At 46.3% G+C, this 12,591-nt stretch overlaps 1 long non-coding RNA gene across 2 annotated transcripts in view; it reads right to left on the bottom strand.

Annotated features, from left to right (window-relative positions):
* Window positions 1–10,129: 10,129 nt before the first annotated feature.
* Window positions 10,130–12,591, bottom strand: part of LOC132688024 (uncharacterized) — a 41,348-nt gene continuing 38,886 nt past the window's right edge. The window contains exons 3-4 of one of the 2 annotated variants that reach the window (XR_009614382.3): window positions 11,618–11,695; window positions 10,130–11,506 (exon numbers count right to left, since the gene is read on the bottom strand). This is a non-coding gene — a long non-coding RNA (uncharacterized LOC132688024). Of the gene's footprint in view, window positions 11,696–12,591 lie in introns of both variants that reach the window. The other variant, XR_009614381.3, reaches the window with a different exon arrangement.

Raw genomic sequence — 12,591 nt, 5'->3', positions numbered from 1 at the left:
TGTCCCAGAGAAGTTCATCAGTGGATGCATATCCATGTCTTATTGGGAGATAATACATTTCTAGGTGCTGGTCCTCAATGTGCCACTGTGTCACTGAGAGGCCTTGAATGAGTTTCAGAAATCCGTGGGGCCTTAATTACTTCATCTGTGATGTGAGAGATTTAGATGAGACACTCTGTAAACTTCAACTCTAAAACGCTAATTCGGCCGGTTGCTTTGAAGGACCTGAGGGCCATGCAATTCCATGTGTGTCCAGCAGAGGTCAGAAGAAGTCACCAAAAGCTCCGTGGTCTCCAGTAATCCCAGTTAGCCTATGTGAGTAGTTTCTTGGTAGCCCCTATTCTCCATGTTACTTACCTGATTTTTATAGTGAGGCCAGGCATAAAAGCAGACATTTTTCCTGAAAGATTAAAGCAGAGATGCAATGTCTGCGTTGGGCTTCCTTGTCAAATGCAGACCATTTCCCCACTGGCTAATGCCTGGTGAGCAAAAGGTAACTTACCTAACAGAAGGTGATACCAAGGGGATAGGGGCAGTGTTATACTAAGAGTAAATGTGAACAGTAAATCCCATTTCATCAAAACTCTCTCTTTAATGACCTTCTGATTTTGAAAGATATTCACCTCAGCAAAATTCTTTTGTTGTTGTTGTTTTTGGGGATTCCCCCCCCCCCAGCTTTCTTGAGATATAATTGACATAATAGTGTGAAAGTTTAAGACATATAACTTAATGAATTGATATATGTATACGTGACATGATTATCACAATGAGGTTACACATCCATCATTCAGATAGTTAAAATTTGAAAACTTTTTGTACAGTGGAGTTTAACCAGTATTTCTCTCTCTCTGTCTCTGGTTTCATTGCAAAAATTATTTGGGAAATATGCCATCACAGAGATAGAGGCTTCTAATAAATATTTAAATACGATGAGCATGGTTTTTTAGGCAGAAACTAGGTGACTGGTTTAAATATGGATGAGTTGGGGGCGCCTTGGTGGCTCCGTGGGTTAAGCGTCTAGCTCTTGATCTCAGCTCAGGTCTTGATTTCACGGTGGCAAGTTCAAGCCCTGCACTGGGCTCCATATGGGGCATGAAACCTTTAATTAATTAATTAACTAATTAATTAACTATGGATTGTGTTGGAGGAACTGAGAATGAAAGAAAGGTCAAACCCATCCCAGCTGTTGAAATAAAACATAGTATAGACAAGAGTCTGGTGGTTAAAGGCTTGAGCTCTGAGTACGACAGACCTGCGTTTGAACCTTGGCAAAGTTACTTAACCTCCCTACAGATAAACTCTTCCATTTCTTTATCTATAAAATGAAGACAGTGAGAAAACCTCAAAAGACTGATGTGAAGATGAAATGAGATCGTACATGCAAAGAATTTAGCCGAGCACCTGCTTCACGCCAAGCGATCAGTAGGTGACAGGATTGTTGTCATTCGTAATTTGGGAGGAGTCCGTGTTCTGAGGGCAAACAAACCCGGAAGAAAATCACCACGCCCTTTTCTTGACTATCCCAGACTAGGTTTGAAGTCCCTGTTATGTGCTTTAACTGTAAGGCCTCGACTGGCCACCTGGCCTGCTGACTGGCACCACCATCCCCATCTCGGACATCTCACAGGTGCAGCTGAGGTGGTTGGATGCCCAGCTGGATACCCCTGGCCAGGCCATCAGCAGCAGTTAGAGACCTTGCCTTCCTATGGAGCAGGGGTGGGGGGGGGGGGGGATCGTCCGTGGCCTTCTCCTCCTCCCAACCCTCACCTGCAGAGCCAAGGCTCCTGCTGGGTCTCCAACTCCCTGCTCAGTAGTGAACTGCCCCTCCCAGCATTCCACCCATGGCCCCTAGGCCTTGATTTTTTATCTAACGTGGCACTTAACTTTTCTTTTATGCAGCACTCCAGTCGCTGATTGCCATGACTATTTGTGCCCCTGCTCTGTCGAATTCCTCCAGGCACGGCCTGTACCCAGGTTGAGGAGAGCCACTAGCACGGGGACCCAGGAGAGCAGAGAGACCCATGTGTGTCCTGCAGGAGAAAGAAGCTAGGCTGTGCTGTGCTTATCTGATAAGGTGTGCAGCAAGCAGGGGCAGGCCAGGGGGTGGGCTCCTGAGCAGGCCAGAGGAGGGCTGCACAGGGGCGTGACTGAACAGAACCCTTCAGAGTGGATATGGGCTTACTGCTGGCAGGGACACGGGGGTGAGAGGGGATGGGCAGAAGCAGGACCTGTGACGATCTGCCCACATTCCAGAGACCATTCCGAGGACCCAGGCCAGTCGCTGAGGGACCTCCCAGTGTTCAAAACCAAAAACTGAAAGCAAGATGGCTTCCTTATGCTCAAAACTCCCTGGAAAGGGTTTAAACTCTTAGGGTTTCTGTTGACTCAAATGAAAAGAAAGTGGGAGGAAGTGTTGATTCAGAGAGAAACTTTCTGCTTCCACCTGAAAATGACTGGATCCTAATTCGGACTCCGGCGATAGTCTTGCCTACACCCAGCCAAGCTCTTTACTCCTCTGCCCTTATTTATGGTGCCTGTAATGGAGCTCTGGAATAATGACAGCAAGCCCCCACCTTGAGGAATGGGGGAAGCGGTGAGTACAATTTGTGGTTGTTGGTATATCGTGCCCACATATTCCAAACAGCACAGGAGACATGTTGCTGTTGATGTAATTGATTTATTTTATTTATGAATGTTTATTTTTATTTTTGAGAGGGAAGAGGAAGGGCAGAGAGAGGGGTTACAGAGGATCTGAAGCAGGCTCTGTGCTGACAGCAGCCCCGATGCAGGGCTTGTACCCACAAACTACGAGATCATGACCTGAGTTGAAGTCCGACGCTCAACCAATTGAACCACCCAGGTGCCCCAAATGTCAATGTAATTTAAAATGTTTTTATACATGTCAAAAAATGTTAAAAAAAAAAAAAAAAAGACACATCACACCCAGCAGGACAGCAACCACAGCAGGAAGAAACGAAGGAAGGAAGGAAGAAGGGAGGGAGGGAGGAAAGGAAAGGAAAGAGAAAAGAAAAGAAAAAAACAAAAGTAAAAACAAAAGAGAAGAAAAGAAAAGAAAAAAGAAAAGATCAAGTGTTGGTGAGGATGTTAAGAAATTGGAGCCCTTATGCACCGTGGTGGGAATGTAAAATGGTGCATCCTTTGTGGAAAACAGTATGAAGGTTCCTCAAAAAATTAAAAATAGAACTACCATATGATCCAGCAATCCCATTTGTGGGGATGTTCCTGAAAGAATCGAAAGCAGAAACTCGAAGAGATCCTTGCTCACCCACGTTCCTAGCAGCACTATTCATAACAGCTGAAAGGTAGAACAGTCCCAGGTCCATCTTTGGTTAAATGGATAAACAAAAATGTGGCGTATACGTACAACGGCACATTATTCAGTCTTAAAAAGGAGGGATATGCCACAACCTTGAGGACATGGTGCGAAGTGAAAGAAGCCAGTCACAAGAAGACAAATATCGCCTGCTTCCATTTATCTAATGTACTTAGAATAGTCAAATTCACAGAGACAGAAAATAGAAGGGTGGTGGCCAGGGGCTGGGGAGGGGGATGTTGGAGTCACAGTGTCAGGGACACAGAGTCTCAGTTTTCTAGGATGTAAGAAGCTGTGGAGATAAATCATGGTGATGTTTGCACAATAACATGGGACTGTGCTCACCGTCGCTGAGCTGCACACTTAGAAACAGTTGAGATGATAAATTTGATGTTATGTATATTTTTCCACAATAAAAAAAAAAAAAGAAAAAAAAAAAGAACAAAATCTAGCATATGTTGTTGGAAAACCTCTCCAGGAAAGTGGTAATACTGAATATTGAACATGTATTTGGGTGTTTATAATAACCCTAATAATAGCTGCCACTTATTTTTAAGGAAGCATGTAGAGCGCCGTGAATGCACTGTTTTTTCCCATCTTATAGATAAGGAGAATGAGCAGTAGGGAGATTACACCATTTGCCTAAATGTAGACAGCTAGGAAATAGTGGGTCCCAAGCACGCATGACTGCAAAGCTGGTTCTCTTAAACTTCTTCTCGGTCTCTTTTCTTACAAAGAATTCTCTGCTTTGCTCACCCTATTCCAGTTGCACTGGCAGCCTTGAGGTTCCTCTGGCCATCCTGCCTCAGGACCTCCCTGCTCATCACAGGGATGATGAGCTCTGCCAGGGATCATCACAGGGATGATGAATAGTCTCTGTCTATTCCAGACTGCAAGTTTCTGTTCCTGGGGGCAGGAGAGAGGACAGACTAGAGCAGCCTCTGGCAGAGGGCAGGTCCTCAAATAAACCTCAAATAAATGTTGACAAAATGAAAGGGAAGATGGGAAGATGACCCAAGACAAATGCACCCAACTTCACATTTTTTTATTAAAATTTTTTTAAATTATTTTTTAATTTTTAATTTTTAATTTAATTTAATTAACTTTTTAAATTATTGTTTTTAACATTTTATTTTTGAGAGAGAGACAGAAAGAGTGCGAGCTGGGGAGGGGCAGAGAGAGAGGGAGACACAGAACCTGAAGGCTCTAGGCTCTGAGCTGTCAGCACAGAGCCCAGCGCAGGGCTGGAACTCAAGGACCTGAGCTGAAGTCCGACCCTTAACTGACTGAGCCACCCAGGTGCCCCCCAACTTCACATTTTGAGGGCCAGTGCTCCACATTACAAATTGGTGCAATGTTTTTTTCTATGTCTTCTCTAGCTACCAACGCCAGGGCCAGCCCGGAGTCCTAGAGGTCACTCCATTTGATTTAGGACATATGTCTGACTCGAGAGAAATGAAGCTTTGCCCTGCAAAACCAGTGATGCTGGGAGCAGGCTGTCCTGCATTAGTTCTAAACCAGTGCAGAGGGTAGATACCAGCACCACGGGTGCCTCTCCCTGCCTCCCCTCCCTCAAATCCAGCAACTTGCAGCTGCACCTTTCTTGGACTAACTCCAGGGTGGGGGAGGTGGGGAGTTAGGGTTTGCAGAGGTAGGGGCCGAGCAGTAGCGGAAGCCCTGAGGGGCGGGTGAGCACCAACTGGGAGAGTGCGACCTTCTGTTCTGATGATTCATCTTTCCTCCAGTTCCTTCTGGTCCCCTGGGAAGGGCACGGGCCTGGCTGGACTGGCTTTGAGAAGAGCCAAAAGCCTGAGAAGGTGCAGCCTCAGTCACACCCAGAGAGAATCTAGAATACTCTGTGGCTATTTCTCCAGGGTTTATTTTTACCATGCAGAACTGGTCCTCCTTCATTCCTGGCCCCAGGAAACTGATGGGTTAGCAGTGCCCCCAGGACCATCCCTCAGCAGGCAGCTCCCTAATTGCTGGACTCCTGTTCTGCTTCTGTGGTCAGGGTGGGGCCCCTGTGGGCAGCTTTAGCTTTGGCACCTACGCTTCTAGAACCCCTGGTTGAGACTGGAGCCAACTGTCTCACACTCACAGGCATCACCTGGAGGTTCCGATTAGGTAAATCTGAGAATGCCTTGAAATCTATTTCCAAAGCACCCCAGACGATTCAGCAAATAGCTGAGGAAAACCGAACTCGTGAGCATCTGACCCCTTCTGACCGATGGGGCCTCATTTCCGGAGCACGGGCCCTGCGCTTCCTGTGGTTGGCTCTGCCTAGAACGCTGCTAAGCTGGGCCTTTAGCCTGGGAAGCCCTTTCCCATCACCCCCAGCACCCCTGATAGAGTTAGATGTGTCCACTTCCGCCCCTACGGCGCTGCATGCTTCCCTCTCAGAACCTGTGCAGACAGGGTAGGTTGGACCCATTGCCCTTCCAACCTTGATTTCCCTTGGTTTCCTCCTCTGTGGAAGACCTGGCATCTCACCTCCCTTGCGGCTGGGGGTTCTGGGGCATGGTTCTGGCCAGTGTTGAAGAAGCACTAGCCCACCAGGGATTTCTGGAAAGCCTTAGCCCTCTCGAAGCTGGACAGCCACCTTCCTTCTTCGTGCATGGCTGTAATGGCTGGAACTGCCATCTTGGCGCTCAGAGGCAAAGGCCAAAGGAATGAGAGCCCCGCCCCCATGCGCCTCAGGTCACTGGGGTGGCTTTGACAAAATGAAGACTAACTCACAGGGTTGCTACTCTGAGTCGAGTATATTTTACACAACGCCAGGTGGAGGGCTGCAAAAGGACAGTGTAAGCACACGAACACCTTTCCTGAGATGCATTCTGCGTCCCCTTTCTCTCTCTTTTTTTAAATTTTTTTAAACGTTTATTTATTTTTGAGACAGAGAGAGACCGAGCACGAACGGGGGAGGGTCAGAGAGAGAGGGAAACACAGAATCTGAAGCAGGTTCCAGGCTCTGAGCTGTCAGCACAGAGCCTGACTCGGGGCTCGAACTCACAGACCATGAGATCATGACCTGAGCTGAAGTTGGACGCTTAACTGACTGGGCTGCCCAGGCGCCCCTCTCTGTCTCTCTTTTTTAAGATTTTATTTTTAAGTAATCTCTACACCCAACATGGGGCTTGAACCCACAGCCCCGAGATCACGAGTTGCCCGCTCAACCAATGGAACCAGCCATGTGCCTCCGTGTCCCCTTTCTCTTGCTTAAAGTGAGGACTAATGAGAAAGTCAGGCTCAGAGGGACAGGTCAGAGACTGTCACTGTAAAACCGTCCGAGTTCCTTGCTATAAGCCACAGAAACTGAATGACTAAACTAAGAGAAGAGGTCTCAAAAAGGGGATGAGTGCTCCCAGGAGACTCAAGGACTGGGATCAGAGCTGCCAAGGACACAGCCCCAAACGGAGGAACCTTCCCGTGTGTGTCTTAACTAGTTCTGCTGCCCAGGCTGTGCTGGGAATCCAGACCTGCCGTGTTCTTCACCACCAGCAGTGGGCATGCTCTGGGGTCCCTTGCTTGCCCCCCTACTGCCAGCTACCCACCAAAGTCTGGTGCAGGCCCCTCTGTCTGGTAAGCCTAGACTACATGCCCTGGCCTTAGTTGCAAAGAGGAGAATAAGGAATGTAACTCTAGTGTAGCATTTTCCATTTCTCTAGTGAGAGGTGGGTGCCTCCTCCTAATAAGACCATAAAGTCAAGCGTCCTCCAGACATAAGAAAGGGGTTCAAATGCTAGGTGGTGAGGGGGAAAAAAAGAGAGAAATGTCCTCCATTTAATGGAACTGGGGCCCAGAGAAGACAGGACAGGTCCCAGAGCTGGCTAGGGTGAGAAGAGCTCTCAGCAGAGACAGGGGGCAGGTGGGTCTGGCCAATGAGTGCAGTTTGACTTTGTGGCAGGATAACGTGGTAGGTGAGGCATAACTCCACTGTCCACATTGCCATAGGGTAAGAGTTGCCAAATGCAAGTCACATACTTGGAGAAATTGCAAACACAGGAAGGGAAATTGAGCAATCTCAAGGAGAAACGAAGTCTACATATGTGCCGGGAGGAAGGGAAGCCTCATTTCTCCCTACCTTTGTTGAGAGATCATTTAAGTGGGGAGGAGGAGGAAGGAAGGCTAACTCATATTAAGCACCTACTATCTTTGAGTGCCAGACAGGCAGGCACTGGACTATTGCTGACATAATCTGCTTTCCTATGGAGAAAGGAACCAACCTGGAGCAAGAAAGGGAAACCATACTGGGTCGCCTGGGTGGCTCAGTCAGTTAAGCCTCCAACTTCAGCTCAGCTCATGATCTCACAGGTCATGGGTTTCAGCCCTGCATCAGGCTCTGTGCTGACACCTTGGAGCCTGGATCCTGCTTCAGATTCCGTGTCTCCCTCTCTCTCTCTCTCTGTCCCCCCCCTCAAAAAAATATATTGGGGCGCCTGGGTGGCTCAGTCAGTTAAGGGTCAGACTTCAGCTCAGGTCATGATCTCACGGTTAGTGAGTTCGAGCCCCACGTCAGTCTCTGTGCTGACAGCTCAGACCCTGGAGCCTGCTTTGGATTCTGTGTCTCCCTCTCACTCTGCCCCTCCCCCACTCATGTTCTGTCTTTCTCTGTCTCAGAAATAAATAAACATTAAAAAAATTTTTTAATAAAAATAAATAAATAAACATTTAAAAAATTTTTTAAAAAAGGAAAACCATACAATCTCCATAAGCTGAGGGGTCAGGAAAGACTATTCCACTTGCCACGTTCTCTCGGTCTCTCCCAAAATAAATAAATAAACTTAAAAAAAAATTTTTTTTTAAGTCATCAGTGATCATTCCATATCAGTATTTAATGCATGCCTAATTCTTTTAGTATCTGCATACTGTCCCACTGTATAAATGAAGCATAATTAATTTAACCAGTCACTACTGTGGGATAGTTAGGCTATTACGAATCTTTTATTTTTCTTTTTTTAAAGAGTAGAATCCAGCTCAAGCACTTCTAGCTATGCAACTTTAGGCAAGTTACTTCACCTCTTTGAACTTAAGTCCCATCATTTGTCAAACAGGAGTAATGAGAATCCCTCCCTCACACCTCACAGCATCATTGGGAAGATTGAACTCGATCAGTGTGTAAGGCAGCTAGGAGTCTTCATGGCACAGTGCTTGCTCAGCCTCTGTTCCCTTCCCTTCCACTGTCATGACTCCCCAGAGTCGGTTCCTGTCCTCTGGAAGTGCTTTCTTATTTCCAGTCCCAGGCCTCGGTATCCAGCTTTACCTCCTGGGTCAGTAAGCAGTCTCAACCAGAAGTAAAGGCCTCCTGTGTCCTATCCAGGGGAAGCCTGTGGAGGGGCTCTCTCTGACTGCTTCTCACGCCCTCATGTTGTCATGTTCTGAAATAGCCACGGGGCCAGCCTGGGCTGTTTGCCTTCCCTAACACTGACCCAGTTGGCAAGCACTGCTGAGAAGTGTCAGGCCCTGGACCTGGTGCATCCTCGGGATGTTACCGCAGAGCAAACATGAGTTTGCTGGCTGGGTGGATTCTAGTCAACAGGAAGATAAAATGGATTAAAGGCAAACAGGAGAGAAACCTCTGCTGTGGAAACAGGAAGAAGGCTGGAGGCTGGCTCTGTTTGGAGGTTTTTTTGCTTTGTTTTTAATGTATTTATGTGATATATAAAACAGCCTTATTGATATTATATAATTCACTTACCATGCACATACGCCCATATGCCCATTTAAAGTGTACAGTTCAATGGTTTTTACAATATTTAAGAGTTGTGCAAACATCATTACAATCAATTTTAGGACAATTTCATCACCCAAAAAAGAAACACTATGCCTGTTAGCACTCCCCGTCCTGTTCAGTCCTAGGCAACTACTAATGTACTTCCTGTCTCTATGGATTTACTATTCTGGATATTTGGAATCCTATACCAAAAAAAAAAAAAAAGAAAGAAAGAAAGAAAAAGAAAAGAAAAGAAAGAAGAAAAAAGGAATCCTACAATAAGTGGTTTCATGTGATCGGCTACTTTCAATTAAGCATAATGTGGTGGGTTTATTTTATTTTTTTAAGTTTTTATTTATTTATTTCGAGAGAGAGAGCATGAGAGGGGGAGGGGCAGAGAGAGGGAGAGACAGAATCCCAAGCAGGCTCTGCACTGCCAACACAGAACCTGATGCAGGGCTGAAACCCATGAACCATGAGATCATGACCTGAGCTGAGATCAAGAGTTGGATTCTCAGCTGACTGAGCCACCCAAGAGCCCCAAGCATAATGTTTTCAAGGTTCATCCATGGTGTGGCATGAATCAATACTTCATTCCTTTTTATTGCCAAATAATATTCCATCATATGGATATACTACATTTTGTTGATCCATTCATTAGTTGATGGACATTTGGGCTGTTTCTACTTTTTGGCTCTTATGAGTAATGATGCTATGAAGATTCATGTACAGGTTTTTGTGTAGACATGTTTGCCTTTCTAGTAGGTATGTATCTAGGAGTGGAATTGCTGATTCATGTGGTAACTCTATGTTTAACTTTTGGAGGAATGCCAGACTGTTTTCCAAGTGGCTACCCTGTTTTACTTTCCCACCAGCTGTTTGTGAGGGTTCCAGTTCCTCCACATCTTCACCAACACTTGTTATTATCAGTTTTTTCCATCCAAGTGAGTATGAAGTGGCATTTCATTGTGGTTTTGCTGATGACTAATGATAATTGAGCATCTTTTCATGTGCAATTGGCCATTTTTATATCTCCTTTGGAGAAATGTTGATTTAGGTCCTTTGCACATTTTTAATTGGGTATTTGTTATTTTTCTTGTTGATTGTAGGAGTTTGTTATATATCCTCATAAAGGGCTTATTTTAATCTTTTCGAAATTACGGTTTTCTCAGTCATATGTATACTCATATTAGAGTAGCACTGTGTGAGAGAGAAATACACACACACAAGCAAATGATTTTCAATACCAAGTGAACAAAGATGTGTCCAAAGCATGCTGGGAGTGTGGAGAAAGAGGTGATCTCTTTTGTCAAGGAGGGATAATGGTGTGAAGAGAGACTGGGAATTATGGTGGCTTCATGGAGGAGATGATATTTCAGCTGGCCTTGAAGAGTGAGTATGAGCTCGGCAGGTGAGCAAGGAGAGTAAATAGAATGTGCAACATCATAGAGGTTTAAAATGAATAAGGGGGAAAAAAAGAGAAAGAGGGACAGAGGGAGAGGCAAACCAAGAAACAAACTCCTAACTGTAGAGAAACAAACTCTTAACTATAAACTGATGGTTACCAGAAGGGAAGTGGATGGGGGGATGGGTGAAATAGGTGGCGGGATTAAGGAGTGCACTTGTTGTGACGAGCACTGAGTAATGTATAGAAGTGTTGAATCACTATATTGTAGGTCTGAAACTAATATTACACTGTAGGTTTACTAACTGGTATTTAAATAAAAACTTTTAAAAAACCACAGAGGTTTAAATAGGGCATGGTGAGCTCCTCTTTGAACGAATCAATGGATTTCTGTAGGACAGTCTGACTCCAGCCCTTCTTTAGGTTCCGAGTGGGTGTGGAATAGGTTAGGGAATAGAGTTCACCCCAAAGCAGAAGGGTGCTGTTTAAGAGCTCACTCTGATTTTTTAGTGTGCAAGGTCCACGCTGGGCCTGATCCAGCCCACACACAAACTCTCAGATGGTACAGAATTCTACCTCCTGTCAAAGAGTCTGCAAGAGGGACCGGTACCTGTGGAGAGGGGTGGGGTTGGCACCAACAAGGGGATTGGTGAGCGTGGAAGGGAGGGGCCCCAGAAGATGCACCCTGTTTGTTCTACAGCGCTGTTTGTCCTTACATCCTACCTAGTGTCTACACACTTGTAATGAGTAACTACACGAATGACGTCAAAAGCTGAACTCTCGGTGTAAAGCAGATACTCTTCTTCGGTTCCTAAGTGCCAGACCACATCCCATTGCCCCTGGACCCTTGTCCTCTGGAAGTTGGGGAGAGGCCAACCACAGTTTTTCTAGAAGATCCAGGGGAGCGGCCAACTGGTTGTGAATTTAGTCCCTGCTCCTCTTGTTTGGGTTTGATCTGCTGCCCCAGGTGTGTGTCGCAGTGCGAGAGTGTGGGCTGTCCCTCGAGAAGCCTCCTGATGCAAATCACTGAAAGCCCAACTCAAAACGGCGTACACAACTGTGAAAGGAATCATCTCGTATAGCAAGAATTCTGGAGGTCAGATGATTCCAGTTAGTTAATTGACCAGCAAAATTGAGTCACTAAGGGCTCAGGTTCTTGCCACCTTACCTTCAGAGTACTGGTTTGTCCTTCTAGGCCAGCTCCCCACACGGTCCTAAGATGGCTGCTGTAGCTCCGTGCTTCACACTGCAGACAGCAATGGCTAGAGTTAGAAGAGCGCTGTGTTTCTCCATTTATCTCTTTACAGAGGCAGAAAAGGCTACTTTCTTTTCCCAAAGCCCCCAGCCGACTCCCCCTCGTATCTTAACGCCTAGAATGGCTTCACAATCCTTTGCCTATCAATCACCGGCAAAAAGAACAGACAACCAGGATTGGTTTAGAGTTTGACCAATCAGGATTCAGGCCCTGGGGCTGGAGAGGAGGCGTGGCTCCCCTGAAGGAAGCTAAGATCCCCTGATGCCCAGGTAAAGCTCGGTTCTGTTGGGTGGGCAACTTACAGTGTTTGCCCCACACAGAGCTCTGGTGGGCAAGCACATGCTTCATTGGCTGTGTGAGAACAAACTTCCATTGGAATTCGCGCATACGTAAATATATTTTACTTTTATGAGCTCTCTTTGGTTCTTTCTGAAAAAAAATTTTTTTTAATGCTTAGAGAGAGAGAGAGAGAGAGAGAGAGAGACAGAGCACACAAGGGGGTAAGGGCAGAGAGAGGGAGACAAAGGATCAAAGGGCTGAACTGGCTCCGCGCTGACAATAGAGAGCCCAACCAGGAACTCGAACCCACCAGCCGTGACATGACCGGAGCCGAAGTTGGAGGCTTAACCATCTGAGCCACCCAGGCTTCCCTGATGCTTTTTTACATGTTTTTGTTTTTGTTTTTAGAGAGAGAGAGAGAGTGTGTGTGTGAACGCGAGCTGGGGAGGAGCAGAGAGAAAGAGAGGGAGACACAGAATCTGAAGCAGGCTCTAGGCTCTGAACTGTCAGCACAGAGCCTGATGGGGGCTTGAACTCACAACCGCGAGATCATGACCTGAGCCAAAGTCCGACGCTCAACCAACTGAGCCACCCAGGCACCCCAACCC

Source organism: Panthera onca, chromosome E1, assembly GCF_046562875.1.
Source record: "Panthera onca isolate mPanOnc1 chromosome E1, mPanOnc1 haplotype 2, whole genome shotgun sequence".
Classification (NCBI taxonomy): Eukaryota; Metazoa; Chordata; class Mammalia; order Carnivora; family Felidae; genus Panthera; species Panthera onca.
This window is presented reverse-complemented; position numbering and strand designations above follow the sequence as displayed.